Below are 13,494 nucleotides of genomic sequence, written 5' to 3' on the forward strand. Positions count from 1 at the left end.
ATAGATAAAAAGAGTGCGTGTCGAGATCCGCCATGATACTTGCATTAGAATGAGTGGAAACGATTTGCATGCAGTACAACCAAAGGAAGCTTGCGTGTTGAAATTGGGAAAGTGCAGCAACTCAAATTTTCTTATTACTTGCAAATTCGAAATATTCGAGTTTAAACCCTGTGACGAGTGGACCAAGAAATCTTTAGCTGAGAAAGAATGAATATCAAGGTGAGCATAAAGTATAGTAAAGAGAAAGCGCGTTTAATGTTCGATTAGTTGATGGGTAACTTGCGATAGGATAAGCATCCCCGAGCTTATGAAGCTTTTTGTAATATGCATCCAGTACGTCAGAAATCATCTAAAAATGGGAATGATAACACAGATATCACTACCCTTCATTGTAATAGTTTTCTACAATGTCTGAAAAGAGATAATAATAAAAGATTATATCAATCTCTAAGTAATGCGGTGGTTAAAGAAATAATTTTGAGGATTCAAGGGGATGTTCGGTTTTTAAATAGTTGTTTAGAGTGCAACAAGAGCTCCAATAATTCGAGGGTTTCATATGGAGGTTACCGCAAGGTTAAACGTATTATGCCGGGCTATGTCCTCCTTACAACTCTGTGAAATTTAGTAGTCAGCAGTGGACATCGGTATCTATTAATTAATACCTAATGGCTTAAAGCTAGTAAAGGAAGTCAACAATGAATCCAATTCCCTAAAATCTTGTGTTGTGTACCTAGGTATTAAGACGTCACAATAGTGCTTTTAGAGCTCTTTACCTCACATTATACAATGGCGTACTATGTAAAAAAAACGTGGATTAACTTCTCCCTTAACAAGACGAGCGTATCACACACGTATGGTTTGGGAACTAACAGCGGTTTGTTTTAGGTGGGCCCTTGCAATTGAAATATGTTGGGATACCAAATGTAAAAAACAAGTATTAATTTATCAAGGATAATCAAGGAATTGCTATACTTCCCGTTTATATACAACTACAATATTATTTGAGTGTGTTACCTGCTGAAGAAATCTACTTAGCACCCATAACGGTCTCACCTGGTTCTACTAATCAAAGCATACAATGAGATTACTAATCAAATCATACAATGAGATAACTAATCAAAGCATACATTGAGATTATATGAAAAGATGATTTGATTAGCCCACAGTTTGGTTGCTTTCTGATGACCAGTGTTTCTAATTTGGTACCGAACACAGAACTACCGTTAATATTTTCCATTTAACCGTCTAAGGGAAGATCTCAAGAGAACCTAAAATCGATTCTATATTTGTCTCATCGATCAAATCACTGGTCTCAGACCCAAAGTAAGGCTGCTTCGGAAGTTAGAATATTCCCCATGTATTCCTTATGGGAATTTCGAGACATATAACTGGCCATATCCACACTAATTTTGAAGCACCAACAAAACTATTAGCGTTTTCTGAAAGCAATAACGATGCACTAACGATTGCACTAGGTTTAATCATCGGTGCTTTCTGCCTGGGCTAACGTGAAGTTTGCCCCCCAAATTTTTTTTGCATCTAGGGTCTACACTATTAAAACACTAATGTTTATACACGAGTTTACTTGGTGATCTAGCATGGCTCTGGTCAAGGGAGATGGATATGCTCGCATACATACCAGGCCTAATGAGAGTCTGGTTCTGTGTTAGAGATGAGTACACTTCGTAAGCCTCAACTTCTAGCGACTAATCGGCTACATTTTGTGGAGTAGCTTTCTGCTCTTGAAAAGATACCTTTGAGTCGATGGACAGGACACGCAAACCCTGTTAAATTCAGCTAAAAGAGGTAGTGTTGAATTTAATATATAAGATAACAGAAATTCTTCTTGTTAATCATTCCGTCCCATATATGAAAGGTGTCAAAAAGATAATATAATTGGTGAGCTAATCTGCTACAGACGGGAAGCTTAGCAGAACTTTACTCACCGGTGAGCAAACGTTTAGAAGATCGAGAAATTCAAATCCTGCAATAAGCTTAATAAGAGTGCGCGACATGGCAGTCTGTAGTGCAAAATGAATCGTGCGAGTCAGTTAGACCTTAAGGTTCTATAGGCTGAAGATTAGTGTAATAGATACGTTGCGTTCTCAATATAGCAGCTTGATGAAGCGGGTCAAGGTTGCAAAAGACGACTCGAAATTTTTGTCAATCGATAATTTTGTTGATGTCTGTGTTCTACACCTGTTCTACCAGGCCTCTATAATTACTGTGTATCGCGAATCTGTTCTTTAATCCGCTAGCTTCATAAATTCATCTGTCGGACTTGTCTCACAGGCCAAGAGAGGCGTGCCTGGGTCTACAAGGTAATCTCGTACCTAATTACCTAAAAATATGCTATTAGAGTATCATGCCAATAAGCTGCATGTGATTCCTTTACAAGCTTACGACCATAAGTGTAATACAATTGTTGCGGAAAATTGTTAAGCTTCGTGGCCTTCTGAGTGAAAAGCAGCTTGGTTTAATTGCAAAGGAAGAAGATGCTGAGCAGTACGTATTGATTGTCGTTATGTCGTATAAAACCTAAGGGATCGACGATGTTGAATGAAACAGGGTTCGACGTGTTATAGAGCTTTCATTCTTACGCCCCTTCTGGGATAAAAATGAACATGGAGTCTTTGCATGTACCGCATATCGAAGCATCTTTCTTTATCAAGAGAGTTAAACTTTGCTTCGTTTTAGGAGATTCTAAAACTAAACGGTAGCGAGGCGAAAGGTGTGTTTGGAAAATGGGAATGGCTTTTGTTGTTCGTTAGATACTGAAATACTTAAGAGTAATATGAATTAACTGTATTCTCTTAATTTGTCATACTTAAATTGAAATGTTGGTCAATTTAGAAGGGCCAAAGGAGTTTAAGCTGAAGTACATCCTTGCTGGTCTGTAGTTGTCTATATATTAAAAAATATATTTATACAGCGGAAATGTCGTAAATCGTCAGATATTTACAATAGAAAACTGGTTATTCAGTAAGAGAAGGGACTGTTTCAAAGGTGAAGCACACAATTTCTATTTGTTTGTTACTCTCATTTTTAAAATTAAACAAATAATAACGATATTGTCACATAGTGTAACATATTCATCTTTGAAAAACGGTTCTCCTGAGGAGAACGAAAGAAGTATTTTCAAGCTGAAGAAAATTTTTGCTGATCGGTAGTTTCCGACATATTTCAGAATCCAATATTAGAATGGAATTGTCTTAAAGTATCAGATATACTTAATTAAAAAGCGAGTCCTTTGAATGGAGTGAAAGAGTGCTTCGAAGGTGATGCAGACTGTTGTTGGTCCCTCTGAATTATCATTATTCATAGGTGCAATTCGCCAGCCCCCACCCCCGCTTGGAGTTTCGAAAAAATGCCAATCGTTTGTGCTTATTTTGTGCCGGAATGTACCGCAAAAATTTTCGTTTGTACCACTTCCGGTACGAAGTTATAATAGTTTTAAAGTGGGGGGCTGGGGAAAAGGCAGCCCCCCCCCTTGGAATTTCGAAACGAAACCTATGCCAATCGTTTGTGCTACGTTTGTGCCGGAATGTACCGGAAACATTTTCGTTTGTACCACTTCCGGTACGAAATTATAAGAGTTTTAAAGTGGGGAAGCTGGGGAAACGGCAGCCCCCCTACCTTGGAATTTCGAAACGAAACCTATGCCAATCGTTTGTGCTACGTTTGTGCCGGAATGTACTGCAAACATTTTCGTTTGTAGCACTTCCGGTACGAAGTATTAAGAGTTTTAACCCTTAATGATTCACTATCTTTTCAGTCTGTTTCCGGCACTGCTTGCAAAATAATATATCCACAGACTACCTTCCGCGTAAAATTTTCCAGAGTTGTCACAAGGAGGCAATAGCTTCTCTGGATCGCGGAAAGCATGTACACAAATAACCACAAGGAACAATACCTAAAAATAATAGTCTTCAAACGCAATAGGCAAGATCAGAGCATGTGTAGCCAAATGGTAACGAAAACTCGTTAAGGGTTAACGTGGGGAAGCTGGGGATACGGCAGCCGCCCCACCTAAGAATTTCGAAACAAAACCTATGGCAATCGTTTGTGCTACGTTTGTGCCGGATTGCACCGCAAAAATTTTCGTTTGTACCATTTCCGGTACGAAGTTATAAGGGTTTTAAAGTGGGGCACTGGAGAAACGGCAGCCTCCAAACTTGGAATTTCGAAACAAAACCTATGCCAATCGTTTGTGCTACGTTTGTGCCGCAATATACCACAAAAATCTTCGTTTGTACCACTTTCGGTACGAAGTTATAAAGGTTTTAATGTGGGGGGGGAGAGAAACGGCAGCCTCCAAACTTGGAATTTCGAAACAAAACCTATGGCAATCGTGTGTGCTACGTTTGTGCCGGAATGTACCGGAAAAATTATCGTTTGTACCACTTCCGGTACGAAGTAATAAGGGTTTTAAAGTGGAGGGCTGGAGAAACGGAAGCCTCCAACCTTGGAATTTCAAAACAAGAACTATGCCAATCGTTTGTGCTACGTTTGCAGCGTAGTGTACCGGAAAAATTTTCGTTTGTACCACTTCCGGTACGAAGTTATAATAGTTTTAAAGTGGGGGGCTGGGGAAACGGAAGCCCCCCAACCTTGGAATTTCGAAACGAAACATATGCCAATCGTTTGTGCTACGTTTGTGCCGGAATGTACTGCAAAAATTTTCGTTTGTACCACTTCCGGTACGAAGTTATAATAGTTTTAAAGTGGGGGGCTTGGTTAACGGCAGCCCCCCCTAAGAATTTCGAAACAAAACTTATGGCAATCGTTAGTGCCGGATTGTACCGCAAAATTTTTCGTTTGTACCATTTCCGGTACGAAGTTATAAGGGTTTTAAAGTGGGGGACTGGAGAAACGGCAGCCTCCAAACTTGGAATTTGGAAACAAAACCTATGCCAATCGTTTGTGCTACGTTTGATCCGGAATGTACCACAAAAATTTTCGTTAGTACCACTTCCGGTACGAAGTTATAAGGGTTTTAATGGGGGGGGGCGAGAGAAACGGATGCCTCCCAGCTTGGAATTTCGAAACAAAACCTATGGCAATCGTTTGTGCTACGTTTGTGCCGGAAGGTACCGGAAAAATTTTTGTTTTTACCACTTCCGGTACGAAGTTATAAGGGTTTTAAAGTGGGGGGCTGGAGAAACGGAAGCCTCCAACCTTTGAATTTCGAAACAAAAAATATGCCAATCGTTTGTGCTACGTTTGTGCCTGAATGTACCGGAAAAATTTTCGTTTGTACCACTTCCGGTACGAAGTTATAAGGGTTTTAAAGTGGGGGGGCTGGAGAAACGGCAGCCTCCAACCTTGGAATTTTGAAACAAAAACTATGCCAATCGTTTGTGCTAAGTTTGTGCCGGAATGTTCGGGAAAAATTTTCGTTTGTACTACTTCTGGTACGAAGTTATTATAAGGGTTTTAAAGTGGGGAGCTGGGGAAACGGCAGCCCGCCACCTAGGAATTTCAAAACAAAACCTATTGCAATCGTTTGTACTACGTTTGTGTCGGAAGATTTCCGAATCGGATTATTCAAGATTTCCGGCGGTGGGGCCAACTTTAGAAATGTCAAATTTTATACAAATAGAGGTAGAAACATGGGATTGACAGTAATCGTTAGTGCATCGTTAGCGCACTTAAACACACTAAGCACTAGTGTAAGTACTACCATATTTTGTGATTATTCAAGATTTTCGGGGGTGGGGGCAACTTCAGAAATATCAAGTTCTATACAAATAGAGGAAGAAACAAGGGGTTGACGGTAATCGTTAGTGAATCGTTATTGCACTTAAAAGCACTAAGCAGTAACGTTAGTGTTACCACATTTTGAGATTTATTCAAAATTTGTGGTGGTGGCCAACTTCAGAATAATCAAATTCCATACAAAGTGTCAGTATTATCAGGAATCAGTAATGAATGCACTAATTACTTTGTTAGTGCTTGAAGAGGGTGCAAATTCACGCTGACCACCAAAGATATTTTACTTGTAGCATCTACACTAATTAAGCACTAACGTTAGGGGTTGGTGCACGAAGAAGCACTAACGATGCACTAAGGATTGTACTGGAAATGATCATTAGTGCTTTTTAATTTGGAAGAAATTGGACACAGTGAAAAACTCCCCTTAAATTTCTTATGTGAGTTTCCTGAGATGTAACTGGCCATAACTACACTAATAGTGAAGCACTAATGAAAACGGCTGTAATTTTTTCGTTATTGGTTGAAGTGGGGCGCCAAGTTTATGAAAGCTTCCAAAGGTTTTTTTACTTGTAGGACCTACATTAATGAGGAACTAACGTTAGGTGTTAATGCATTAAGAAGCACTAACGATTTCAGTAGAAGAGGTCATTAGTGCTTTTGATTTTGGCGGAAATTTGACGCAATGAAAAATTCCACATCAATCTCTCATGGGATTTTTGTGGCATATAATTGGCCATATCTACATCAATAGTTAAGCATTAACGGAACTATGAGTGTTTTGCAGAAGCGCTAACGATACATTAACGAATGGACTTATTTTTCGTTACTGCTTGAAGTGGGAACCAAGTTCACGCTGGCCCGCAAAGGTTTCTTACTTGTAGCACCTACAGTAATGAAGTACGAAACTTAGGTGTTGGTGCACTAGGAAGCACTAATGTTACAAGGAAAGAAAACTTTCGAAATTATCGTGAACTTAGCCCCCACTACAAGCACTAACGAAAAAATTAGTTTTATACGTTAGTGCATTGTTAGTACTTCTAGAAGATACAAGTAGTTTTCGTTAGTGTTTCACCATTAGTGTAGAAATGGCCAATTATAAGTCTCAAAACTCCCATAAGAAACACATGGGGAATTATTCATTGTATCAAATTCCCATCGCATTCAAAAGCACTAATTACCTCTGTTAGTGCAATTGTTAGTGCATCGTAATTGCTTCTTAGAGCACAAACACCTAACGTTAGTGCTTCATTAGTGTAGGTGTTACAAGTAAAAAAAACTATGGGGTAGTCAGCGTAAATTTCGCACCGACACTTTAAGCACTAACGGAAAAAAGTCCAATTCGTTAGTGCTTCTATAAAGCACTAACAGTTTCGTTAGTGCTTCACTATTAGTGTAGTTATGGCCAATTACATATCACGAGACACAAGAAATTTAGGCAAATTTTTCATTCAATCAAATTTCCGCCAAATTCAAAATCACTAATGATCTCTTCTAGAGCGATCGTTAGTGCATTGTTAGTGCTTCTTAGCGCATCTACACCTAAGGTTAGTGCTTCATTAGTAAATGTTCTATTATTAAAATACCTTTTGAGGCCAGAGTGAACTTAGCGCCCCCACTTCAAGCACTAAATAAAAACTTAGTGCCATTCGTTAGTGCATTGGTAGTGCTTCTGGAAAACACTAACAATTTAGTTAGAACTTCAATATTAGTTTAGTTATGGCCAATTACATGTAACGAAACACATAATAAATTTATGGGAAATTTTTCATTGCATCAAATTTCCGTCAAATTCAAGAGTACTAATGATCTATTCTAGTGCAATCGTTGGTTCATCGTTAGTGCTTCTAGAAAACACTAACAGTTTCGTTTGTCCTTCAACATTAGTGTAGTTATGGACAATTACATGTCACTAAACTACTTAAAGACATTTATTGGGAATTTTTAATTGCATCAAATTTCCGCCATATTCAAAAGCACTAATGATATCTTCTAGTGCAATTGTTAGTGGTTGTTAGTGCACCAACCCCTAACGTTAGTACTTCATAAGTGTAGGTGCTACAGGTACAATATCTTTGGAGGGCACGGTGAACTTGCGTCAACTTCAAGCACTAACGTTAGGCACTAATTCTAGAAAGCACTAAATGTTTGTATCGAATTTGATATTTCTGAAGTTGGCCCCACCAAAAATCTTGAATAAATTCCAAAATGTGGTAATGCTAACCTTAATGCTTAGTGCATTTAAGTGCACTAACAATGCAATAACGATTGTCTTTAACTGCATGTTTCTATCTCTATTTGTATAGAATTTGATATTTCTGAAGTTGGCCCCCATCTAAAATCTTGATCAAATCCCAAAATATTGTAGCACTAACGTCAGTGTTTAGTATTTTAAGCGCACTAACGATGCACTAACGATTGCCGTTAACTCTATGTTCCTATCTCTATTTGTATAGAATTTGAAAATACTGAAGTTGACCATCCCACCGAAAATCTTGAATGAATTACAAAATATGCTAGCACCAACGATATTGCTAAGTACGTTTAGGTGCACTAACGATGCACTAACGTTTGCCATTAACCCTATGTTTCATCCCTATTTTATAAAATTTGATATTTCTGAAGTTGACCACTCCACCAAATTTTTTGAATAAATCTCAAAATATAGTAGCACTAACGTTAGTGCTTAGTGCGTTTAAGTGCACTAATGATGCACTAATGATTGCCGTTGGCAATATGTTTCTACCTTTATTTGTATAAAATTTGATATTACTGAAGTTGCCCCCCCCCCAAAAAAAAATCTTGAATAAATCCCAAAATATGATAGCACTAACGTTAGTGCTTAGTGCTTTTAAGTGCACTAACGATTGCCGTTAACTCAACGTTTCTATCTCTATATGTATAGAATTTGATGTTTCTGAAATTTGCCCCCACTTTAAAACTATTATAACTTTGTACCGGAAGTGGTACAAACGAAAATTTTTTCGGTACATTCCGGCACAAACATAGCACAAACGATTGACATAGGATTGGTTTTAATATTCCAAGTAGGGAAGCTGCCGTTTCCCCAGTCCCCCCACTTTAAAACCCTTATAACTTCGTATCGGAAGTGGTACAAACGAAAATTTTTGCGGTACATTCTGGCACAAACGTAGCACAATCGATTGGCATAGATTTGATTTGAAATTTTTAGGTGGGGGGCTGCCGTTTCCCCAGCCCCCATTTCAAAACCCTTATAACTTCGTACCGGAAGTGGTACAAACGAAAATTTTGTGATACATTCCGGCACAAACGTAGCAAAAACCGATTGGCATGTGTTTTGTTTTGAAATCCCTAGTAGGGCTGCCATTTCCCCAGCCCCCCACTTCAAAACCCTTATAACTTCGTATCGGAAGTGGTACAAACAAAAATTTTTGCGGTACATTCCGGCACAAACGTAGCACAAACGATTGCCATAGATTTAGTTTCGAAATTTTTAGGAGGGGGGCTGCCGTTTCCCCAGCTCCCACTTCAAAACCCTTATAACTTCATACCGGAAATGGTACAAAAGAAAATTTTTGCGGTACATTCCGGCACAAACGTAGCACAAATGATTGGCATAGTTTTTTTAAATTCCTAGGTGGGGGCTGTCGTTGCCCCAGCCCCCCCCACTAAAACCCTTATAACTTCGTACTGGAAGTGGTACAAACAAAAATTTTTGCGGTACATTCCTGCTCAAACGATTTTCATAGGTTTTGTTTCGAAATTTCACTTTAGGGGGGTGTCCGTTTCTCCAGCCCCCCACTTTAAAACCCTTTTAACTTCGTACCGGAAGTGGTACAAACGAAAATTTTTCCGGTACATTCAGGCACAAACCTAGCACAAACGATTGACATAAGTTTTGTTTCGAAATTCCTAGGTGAGTCTGCCGTGTCCCAGCCCCCCACTTCAATACTCTTATAATTTCGTACTGGATGTGGTACAAACGAAAACTTTTGCGGAACATTCCGGCACAAACGTAGCACAAACGATTGCCATAGGTTTTGTTTTGAAATTCCTAGTTGGCGGGCTGCCGTTTCCCCAGCTCGCCACTTTAAACCCCTTATAAATTCGTACCGGAAGTAGTACAAACGAAAATTTTTCCGGTACATTCCGGCACAAACGTAGCACAAACGATTGTCATAGGTTTTGTTTTGAAATTCCAAGTTTGGAGGCTGCAGTTTCTCCAGCCCCCCCACTTTAAAACCCTTATAACTTCGTACCGGAAGTGGTACAAACGAAAATTTTTGCGGTACATTCCGGCACAAACGTAGCACAAACAATTGCCATAGGTTTTGTTTTGAAATTCCAAGTTTGGAGGCTACAGTTTCTCCAGCCCCCCCACTTTAAAACCCTTATAACTTCGTACCGGAAGTGGTACAAACGAAAATTTTTTCAGTACATTCCGGCACAAACGTAGCACAAACGATTGCCATAGGTTTCGTTTCGAAATTCCAAGGTGGGGGGGCTGCCGTTGCCCCAACCCCCCACTTTAAAACTATTATAACTTCGTACCGGAAGTGGTACAAACGAAAAATTTTGTGGTACATTCCGGCACAAACGTAGCACAAACGATTGGCATAGGTTTTTTTTCGAAACTCCAAGGTGGGGGGGGGGGCTGGCGAAATGCACCTATTAATCATAGTATGTATTCTGAAGTTAGAATGAAGTGATTTCTTTAATCATTTATGGAAATACTAGCTGACCAGATTTTGGAGTGACATGAGTGACGCCAGTCACATTCCTTTTGCAGTTCTTTCTCTGTACTTTTTGATGTCCGTGTTATCGCTATGTCCCGTGCAATTGACAGTGGACTAGAATTAACATAAATTATTTTCCATATATTATTCTGTCTGTATATGCATACAGGTGAGTTAACTCAGTGATTATTAGATTGAACTACGAACACTCTTCAGTAGACCACTGCATTGTGTGCCGCCACCGCGGTCGTTGCGTGGGGAATTAAATCTGACTGTGTTAAGGGGAACAAGCTATTTGTCGGCGAAGGACGTTTTTTTATGATTAGCCCCAAACTAGTGACGTCATTTGTTCAAATACTTTGTGCGTACCTGTTAGTTATATACGCGCCCTCCAACTAGTATTCTACCTTCGAGACAACTTGATTGGCTGAAGATTCATCTTAACTCTTCAGGATTGTTTGGCGCAGCAACTGGATATCTACGTGGGACTATCCAAGCAATTTTTCCTCCAGTGCTAATCTCCAATTCTGCAATCCAATTCTCGTTATTCAGACCGACGAGCGATTAGGATACAATTTGTAATTCTTTATTGGCGAGGTCCCACATCATGTTTTTCAGGGAAGGTAAGGTCACAGGGAAATACTTACTGGCAGCACCACCAAGGAGAGAAATCCGAACAGTAGCCCGAACTCAAGTTGGTTACAAACAAATGGCCGCCCGAACACAACTCGAAATGGTTATAAATTGTCAGATATTTACAATTAAAAATGAATAAAAGGCCTGAAAATGGAGTAGACTCTTGGTAATCATTTGTTTCTTACTTACCTAAAAATAAAATGAATTGCCGTAAAGAATAATGTAAAATAACAGTTTTGTCTTAATTTGTCAGACATTTAAAATTCCAATATATAGGACCAAAACATTGAAACTACTTAGACTCTTCCTAATGGTTAATTGCTCAGATGTTTTCAATAAAATGGAAAAAAAGCATTTGTCGCAAATTGCCAGGAATTTACGGTTGAAAATGACTGTATGGAGAAGGAAACATGTCCTTCATGGTATAAGCCTATCACGTACAACAAAGAAGTTGTTACAAAGCTTCAATATGTCAACCTTTTCCCTACTAGCACGGCAGGTATGCAGCATTCAATTCGGATGTACCTCCAATTCGACGAGCGAAATGGTCTAAGCATTAACCCAGTCGAATGAGGTTGGAGTGTGAAAGAGGATATGCGAATTCCTTGACCCACACAGCTACCATCGGCTCCAGCCGGATAAGCTTACCTGTAGATAAGAAGTGATTGCTAGATAGGATTGTGAACGAGCCACATGTAAGTGTAGAAGAGCCAATATAATGTAATCAATTTTTTCTGCCTTCTACCAAGGGAGTTCATGTAAAATGTGATAAAGATGATGACGAACAACAGCTGTAGAGAGCCTATATGTCATTGACAACGGCATAACACTTTCGATCCGTGCGAGTATTTAAATCATTAAATCCCTGAGTCCGGCACAAAATAAAGGTTGGTTTAAAAAATATATGCCTAAGTTTTTATTTGAAACTTTTGCCACTTTGGGACATGAAAGTAGAGATACCGATCTATCATGTACTTGCTGGTTTTGTGTCCCACACAGCACCGGCCTATTTGATAGATATTTTTCCACTTTATTAGACACTGAATTACCACTCAATGTCTCTTGGCCTGTGAGACAAGTCTGGCCAATGAATTATTAAAGTTAGGGGTGTAAATCACTGATTCGCGATACCAAGAAGTTATACAAGCCTGGTAGAACAGGTGTAGAACAGAGACATCAACAAAGTAATCAAATGATCGATATATTTTTTTCCTTTTGTACTTAGGATACAATGGTAGAATTTCAGTTACACAACCTGAAAGATATAAAACTTCCTAGGCTCACTTTCCACATCTTGCAGCAGAAGCCCTGAATTTTCTACCATAGTAGTAGTGTTCGTGTACTTGCTCGTCTCGATGCCCAAAGAAAGTAATAGATACTGCTATAACTTTCGCTTAGCTTGTAAGTTTAACTTGCGTGTAAAAAAAATTTCGAGTCGTCTTTGGCAACCTTGACTCGCTTCATCAAGCTGCTATATTGAGAACGCAACGTATCTAATACACTAATCTTCAGCCTATAGAACCTTAAAACCTTACTGACTCGCACGGTTCATTTTGCACTACAGACTGCCATGTCGCGAACTCTTATTAAGCTTATTGCAGGATTTGAATTTCACGATCTTCTAAAAGTTTGCTCACCGGTGAGTAAAGCTCTGCTAAGCTTCCCCTCTGTAGCAGATTAGTTTACCAATTATATTAGCTTTTTGACACCTTTCATATATGAGACGGGAAGATTAACATGAAGAATTTCTGTTATCTTATCTATTAAATTCAACACTACCTCATTTAGCTGACTTTAATCGAGTTTGCGTGTCCTGTCCATCGACTCAAAGGTATCTTTTCAAGAGCAGAAAGCTACACCACAAAATGTACCCGATTAATCGCTAGCAGTTGAGGCTTACGAAGTGTACTCATCTCTAACACTGAACCAGACTGTCATTTGGCCTGGTATGTATGCGAGCATATCCATCTCCGTTGACCAGAGCCATGCTAGACCACCAAGTAAACTCCTTTACAAAAATAGAAGCATCAAATCGTCTGTAGAATTCTGCATAGATGATCGCTGCATATAGCGTAATATCATGGCAAACTGCCTACAGTACATTAGTAGCACAGTCCAGCTATGAACCATTAACATTTGAAAGAAGAAAGTCGAAGCACACTCATGTGTGCATAGATCGTTACTTCAACCTTTATTTCAGAGAACATTGTATTACCAAGTTACAGTAACATTCAAATATTCTATTGAGAGTAGATGTCGAGATAAGTATTGTTCTGTTATCAAAAAGGATTTAATCAGTTAGCATGCACTACAACCAACCAGACATAGAAGCGTAGTGAGATTAGGATTTTTCAATTGCAACTTACACGCTGTAATTGACTAAAATATGTTGAAAAATTACTTTCATATATCAAAAGATTTAAGGTTT

This window comes from Thermobia domestica, chromosome 9, assembly GCF_964235325.1.
Source record: "Thermobia domestica chromosome 9, izTheDome1.hap1.1, whole genome shotgun sequence".
NCBI classification, from domain to species: Eukaryota; Metazoa; Arthropoda; class Insecta; order Zygentoma; family Lepismatidae; genus Thermobia; species Thermobia domestica.